The sequence below is a fragment of the Dasypus novemcinctus genome, chromosome 30 (genome assembly GCF_030445035.2).
Source record: "Dasypus novemcinctus isolate mDasNov1 chromosome 30, mDasNov1.1.hap2, whole genome shotgun sequence".
NCBI classification, from domain to species: Eukaryota; Metazoa; Chordata; class Mammalia; order Cingulata; family Dasypodidae; genus Dasypus; species Dasypus novemcinctus.
The window spans coordinates 43,386,404-43,392,628 of record NC_080702.1 but is presented as its reverse complement, the minus strand read 5'-3'; the positions used below and the strand labels follow the sequence as shown (position 1 = coordinate 43,392,628).

Below are 6,225 nucleotides of genomic sequence, written 5' to 3'. Positions count from 1 at the left end.
GAGACTCTGATAAATCTCTTACTATCAACAGATATCCTTTGTTGATTCTGTTTCCCTAGAGAACCCTGACTAATACAGGAAGTGATGCCCACCCCACCTCTAAATTGAGAGGGGGCTTAGATCCCACTTGGCTGACGGATGGGATTCTCCTGCTTGCAGTTGTAGGCACTCTCGGTTCCCTGGTGTGGTGGTTGACCATCCTCATCTCCTTGTAAACTGACCTGGGTAAGTCCAACGAACTGGAAAGTAGGTATTGTTCTCATATGGCTTGGATGGAAGGTCTGTTGGGGTCCCAAACTTCTCTTCCCCTCATCTAGCCCAGTGGTCTCCAAACTTTAGGGATCATATAACCCCACCTTGGAGGATGTTGAAGCTATGATTCAGCATCTGAGATGGAGCCAGACTCTTCATTTCTGACATGCTCCAGGCCATGTCTATACTGCCACTTCATGGGTCACACTTTGAGTAACAAGGTTCTACTTTTTTCAGCAAATTCCTTCTGTAAAGGGCCAGGTGGTAAATATTTCACCTCTGCAGATCATACAGTCTCAACCAAGACAACTCAATTCTGCCGTTGTAGCCTGAAAGCAGTCATGGACGATTCGTAAATGGTGTTCCAATAAAACTTTATTAATGGACACTAAAATTTCCATTTCATACAGTTTTCGTCGGTCATGGAATTTGCTCTTCTTTTGCATTTTTTCCACCATTTAAAAATGTGAAGTCATTCATGGCTCAGTGCAGGCCCTACAAAAATGAGGCTGCAGGCTGTAGTTTGCTGAACCCTGGGGTAGATTGTCATTTTAGACCAGGGGTTCTTCAACTTTTTTGTTCCATGGACCCCTTTGCCAGTCATTTGAAAACCACAGACCCATTCTCAGAGGGTGTCGGTAGGTAGTTTTATGACACTCAACTAGTGTCAGGTCTAACAACTACTGTAATTTCTAAGGGAGGATGGGCATCATGATTTTTTGAGGTATGCAATGACTGTAGTGTGGTATGAAATGAATATGATGGTAATTTATTGCATATATTCATAAGTGAAGGAAATGCTAGATTTAAGTTAGAGGTCGGATAAAATAAAGACAATAAGTTGCCTTTTTTCAATCCAAGGTCATGGGCCCCTGAAGGTCCATGGACTCCTGGTTAAGAACCCTGAACTAGAAATATAATGTGTGATTTAGACCTGGGGCTCTGGACCAGGTCCTCTGAACCTTGGCTGACTCTTACTAACAACTTCTCTTTGGAAGCCTCCGCTTCCTTAACAAAAGGGGATTATATTACCTGCTTTGTAGGGTTTTGTTTTTTAAAATTTAATGCAATATTTTTACTTTATTTTTTATTTTCTTTTTTATTTATTTCTCTCCCATTCCCCCCCCCCCCGCCCCAGTTGTCTGTTCTCTGTGTCCATTTGCTGCGTGTTCTTCTTTGTCTGCTTCTGTTGTTGTCAGCGGCACGGGAATCTGTGTCTCTTTTTGTTGCATCATCTTGCTGCGTCAGCTCTCTGTGTGCAGCTGGGCAGCTCTCCTTATGGGGCGCACTTCTTGTGTGTGGGGGTTCCCTACACGGGGGGCAACCTTGTGTGGCACGGCACTCCTTGCATGCATCAGCCCTGCACATGGGCCAGCTCCACACAGGTCAAGGAGGCCCGGGGTTTGAACCGCAGACCTCCCATGTGGTAGACAGATACCTTATCCATTGGGTCAAGTCCGCTTCCCTTAATGCAATATTAAAGACAGATAGTAGATTGCAGGTTACCAAGGGCCCTGGGGCAGGGGATGAGGAGTTCTTGCTTAGTGGGTGCAGAGCTACTGCTTGAGGGAATGAAGAAGTTTGGCTAATAGGTGCTGGTAATGGTAGTATAATATTTCAAATGTAATTAATACCACTGATTTGTATGCTTGGAAATAGTTAAAGGGGGAAGTTTGAGGTTATATATTTATATTACCAGAATAAAATAAAAAACTCATAGAGCGGTATAACACAAAGAACAAACCCCTATGTATACTAGGGAGTATAATTAGTAATATAAATCCAATAATATTGGTTCATCAGTCGTAGCAAAGGTGCCCATGAATGCAAAGTGTTAATAAAAGGGAAAACTGTGTATGTGGGGTAAATGGGAACTCTGTACTTTCTGCATGATTTTTCTGTAAATGTACAACTGCTTTTTATTAAAAAAAAAGAAGAAAAAATTAAATAGGAAAATTTGAGTTGTATATATGTTACTACAGTAAAAAATTTTAAAGGCTTTAGTGAGACATTATACACAAAAGGCTTCACATGCTGCCAGGCACATGATAAATTTCATCATCGTTAATGGCACTGTGTTGATACCCAGTAAAATGCATGTAGGCAGTTTCAGGCCCCAGATTCTCTCCGTTTGTAGCCCAGAGCACAAGTAGAGTGGATGGGGATGAACTTGGCCTTTGTCTAATGCTGACAACATCCCTGTCCCTCCTAAACTAACTTGTGCATGGCAGCCCACGGGAAGCGCTAGTTGCCGAACACACTTGGAGAGTCGTGTTGGGAGCAGAGTCAAGCACCAGACCCGGCCTCTGTCCTCAAACTGTGGTCCCCGGACTCCCTGCATCAAAGTCAACTGGAGACCTTCTTAGAAGGCAGAGTCCAGGGCTCCACCTCAGACGCAGTGAAGTAGAATCTCCACGAACCAAGTTCCAGCATCTTCTATGACCCAAGGAAAGTGGATAATGAGTGAGCTGACCTCACCAGGTGCTCTTGAGCCCCTACCCAACTCTCTCTGGAAGCTTGGTCAGGTATCTGGCTAATATGTAACATGCATGTGTCTTTATCAATACTGAAACGAGAGTAGCCACATGCCCCAATGGACTCCCAATCCTATAAGCCTGATGCCCCAGAGAAGGGTCATTTAGAGCTACTTTGAAGTCTGTCCTGTTACTTTGATAACTCGTGGGGAAAACGGAAGCCCCCTCCTTTGGGTTCCCATCACCAGTCCTTCTCTTGCTCATGACACATTTGTCACGTTGTACCGTCAAGATTTATTTACATACCTAAATTCCCCATTAGACTCGACTCCCTGAAGGCAGGGATAGGTTGCATCTCCATGCCCCTGGCACCCAACAGTGGCCCTGGGACATGGTAGGCACCTGTTATGGTGTATCCCCCATCCTCCCCAAAAGACATGTTCAAGTCCTCAACCTGGCACTGTGAATGGGACCTTAGTTGGAAATAGGGTCTTTGAAGATGTGATTCATTAAGATGAAACCAAATTGGAGTAGGGAGGGCCCTAAATCCAGTATGACTGGTGTCCTTTTAAGAAGAGGAAATTTAGATGCAAAGACTCAGGGGAAAAGGCCATGTGATGACTGAGGAAGTGGAGTTTGGAGTGAACATATACAAGCCAAGGAAAGTCCAGGATGGCCACCACTGGGAACTGAAGGACGCCACCAAAGATCTTCCCTTCAGGTCTCAGAAGGAGCATGGCCCACCCCACACTTTGATTTTGGACTTCTGACCTCCAGAACTGGGAGGGAATACATTTCTGTTGTTCTAAGCCACCCAGTTTGTGGTTCTTTGTTCCTAAGACATCACCCAATAGTCTCTGGTCTAAGACTGAGAGGCGGCCACTCTGCTGACGAGCTTCCTGAGGGCCATCTTTGTATCTGTGTTCCTTAGGCTGTAGATAAAGGGGTTCAGCATGGGGATGACCACCCCACACATCAGGGCAGCTGTGTTGTCTTGGCGAAGATGGTCCCATAGAACAGGGACACCACAGTGAGGTGTGAGCCACAAGTGGAGAATGCTTTCCACTTCCCCTGAGCAGAGGGGATCTTAAAGACAGCCCGGAAAATGCAGATGTAAGAGAGGAGGATGCAGAAGAGCGGGCTGATACTCATGAAGACGCTGAAAGCAAAGATGACCAACTCATTGGTGTGTGTGTCTGAGCAGGAGAGTTTCAGCAGGGGCATGAGGTCGCAGAAGAAGTGGGGGATTTCAGAGCCAGCACCAAAGGTGAGTTGGGCCATGAGATAGGTGTGCACCAGTGACTGGAGGTTGGTGACCACCCATGGCCCCGCCACCAGCAGCCCACAGACACGGGGACTCATGATGACTGAGTAGCGCAGTGGGTGGACAATGGCCATGAACTGGTCAATGGCCATCACAGCAAGGAGGAAGCTTCCACAGGTGGATGGCGTACATCTGGGCAAGGCAACCTATGAAGGGGATGGCTCTGTTCTGGGTCTGAATGTTGACCAGCATCTTGGGGAACGGTGGTGGAGAAGAAGATGCTGATGAGGGATAGGTTGGAGAGGAAGAAGTACATGGGCATGCGGAAGTGGGAGTCTGAGATGATGGCCAGAATGATGAGTAGGTACCCAGTGCAGGTGACCATGTACATGGACAGGAACAGCCCAAAGAGGAGTGTCTGGTGCTCTGAATTCTCTGAGAATCCCAGGAGGAGGAATTCCAAGACTGCTGTTCGGTTTTCTAGTTCCATGTACAAGTTGTGTCTACTGGGAAAAAGGGAGAAGGGCAACATGAAAATGTATTGAATCCTCGTTGTAAACCTCCTTTTATAAGGCTTCATCATTGGGTTTCTGTTTCTCCAGCCATCCATGCCTGAGAGTGTCCCAAAGATCTAACTTAATTGTTTATAGATAACTTGTATGTTGTCTATAACCCCCTTCACTCCACTTTATAAAAAAACAAATCAAGCAGAGTCAAACCTGATAGGTGAATGGGAACTTGATCACCTATTTTTTAACTCTCTTTCTTCCCCTTTTATTTTTCCCTCTCTTCTTTCCTTCCTCCTTCTCTTTCGCCCTTCCATCAATAAGATACAAATTTACCATCAATTTTGTATTGAAGTCTAGGGATATAAAGGCAACTAACATTCTACCTCTGCTTTCAATGAACTCTCAGTTGATTGGGGGTACCTCTTGACCATCACCCTAGAGTCTCTCTCTCTATTTATTTATTTATTTTTATTTTCATTTTTTGGTCTTTATTCATTTTTAAAATATTACATTCAAAAAATATGAGGTCCCCATATACACCCCACTCCCCTCACCCCACTACTCCCCCGGTAGCAACATTCTCCTCCATCATCATGAGACATTCATTGCATTTGGTGAACACATCTCTGAGCATTGCTGCACCTCATGGTCAATGGTCCACATCATAGCCCACCCTCTCCCACGTTCCATCCAGTGGGCCATGGGAGGACGTACAATGTCCGGTAATCGTCCCTGCAGCACCACCCAGGACAGCTCCAAGTCCCAAAAAAGCCTCCACATCTCATCTTTTCCTCCCATTCCCCACACCCAGCAGCCACCATGGCCACTTTCTCCACACCAATGCCACATTTTCTTCGATTACTGATCACAATAGTTCATGAATAGAATATCAGCAAGTCCACTTTAATCCATATTCTATTCCTCCATCCTGTGGACCTTGGATTGGTTGTGTCCATTCCACATCTATGTCAAGAGGGGGCTTAGATTCCACGTGCATGCTGGATGCACTCCTCCTGCTTTCAGCTGTAGGCACTCTTGGCTCCATGGTGTGGTGGTTGACCTTCTTCAACTCTATGTTAGCTGAGTGGGGTAAGTCCAATAAACCAGAGTGTAGGAGCTGAAGTCTGTTGAGGCTCAGGGCCTGGCTATCACATGATCAGTCCAGAGATTCAAATCCCCTGGGTATACATTAGACACCAGCACCAACTACAGTTCTGGTAAAAGTAACAGGAGAGGCTTGTGAAAAATGATCACATCTGAGTCCAGCTCCATCATGCAGAAACACCAACTCCAAAGAAGGGCCAACTGACATGGCACTGAACTCCATCTGCCATGACCATAGAACCTGTGGGTCTCTGTAGCCCTCAGAAGAACCAATACCTGGGGTTGTATCTACGTTATCTGTCCCTAGAGCCTCTTTTTTTTAAATTGACTTTGTAATAATATTACATTAAAAATATATATATGAGGTCCCATTCAACCCCACCCCCCCCACCCCACCTCTCCCCCCCCCCCCCCAGCAACACTCGTTCCCATCATCATGACACATCCATTGCATTTGGTAAGTACATCTTTGGGCACCTCTGCACCTCATGGTCAATGGTCCACATCACAGCCCATACTCTCCCCCATTCCATCCAGTGGGCCCTGTGAGGATTTACAATGTCCGGTGATTACCCCTGAAGCACCATCCAGGGCAGCCCCATGTCCCAAAGACGCCTCCACC

The 6,225-nt window shown here is 46.0% G+C and overlaps 1 pseudogene; it reads right to left on the bottom strand.

The window, feature by feature from the left end:
• Positions 1-3,588: 3,588 nt before the first annotated feature.
• LOC101428507 (olfactory receptor 1I1-like) lies at positions 3,589-4,480 on the bottom strand (annotated as a pseudogene).
• Between the last annotated feature and the right edge of the window lie 1,745 nt (positions 4,481-6,225).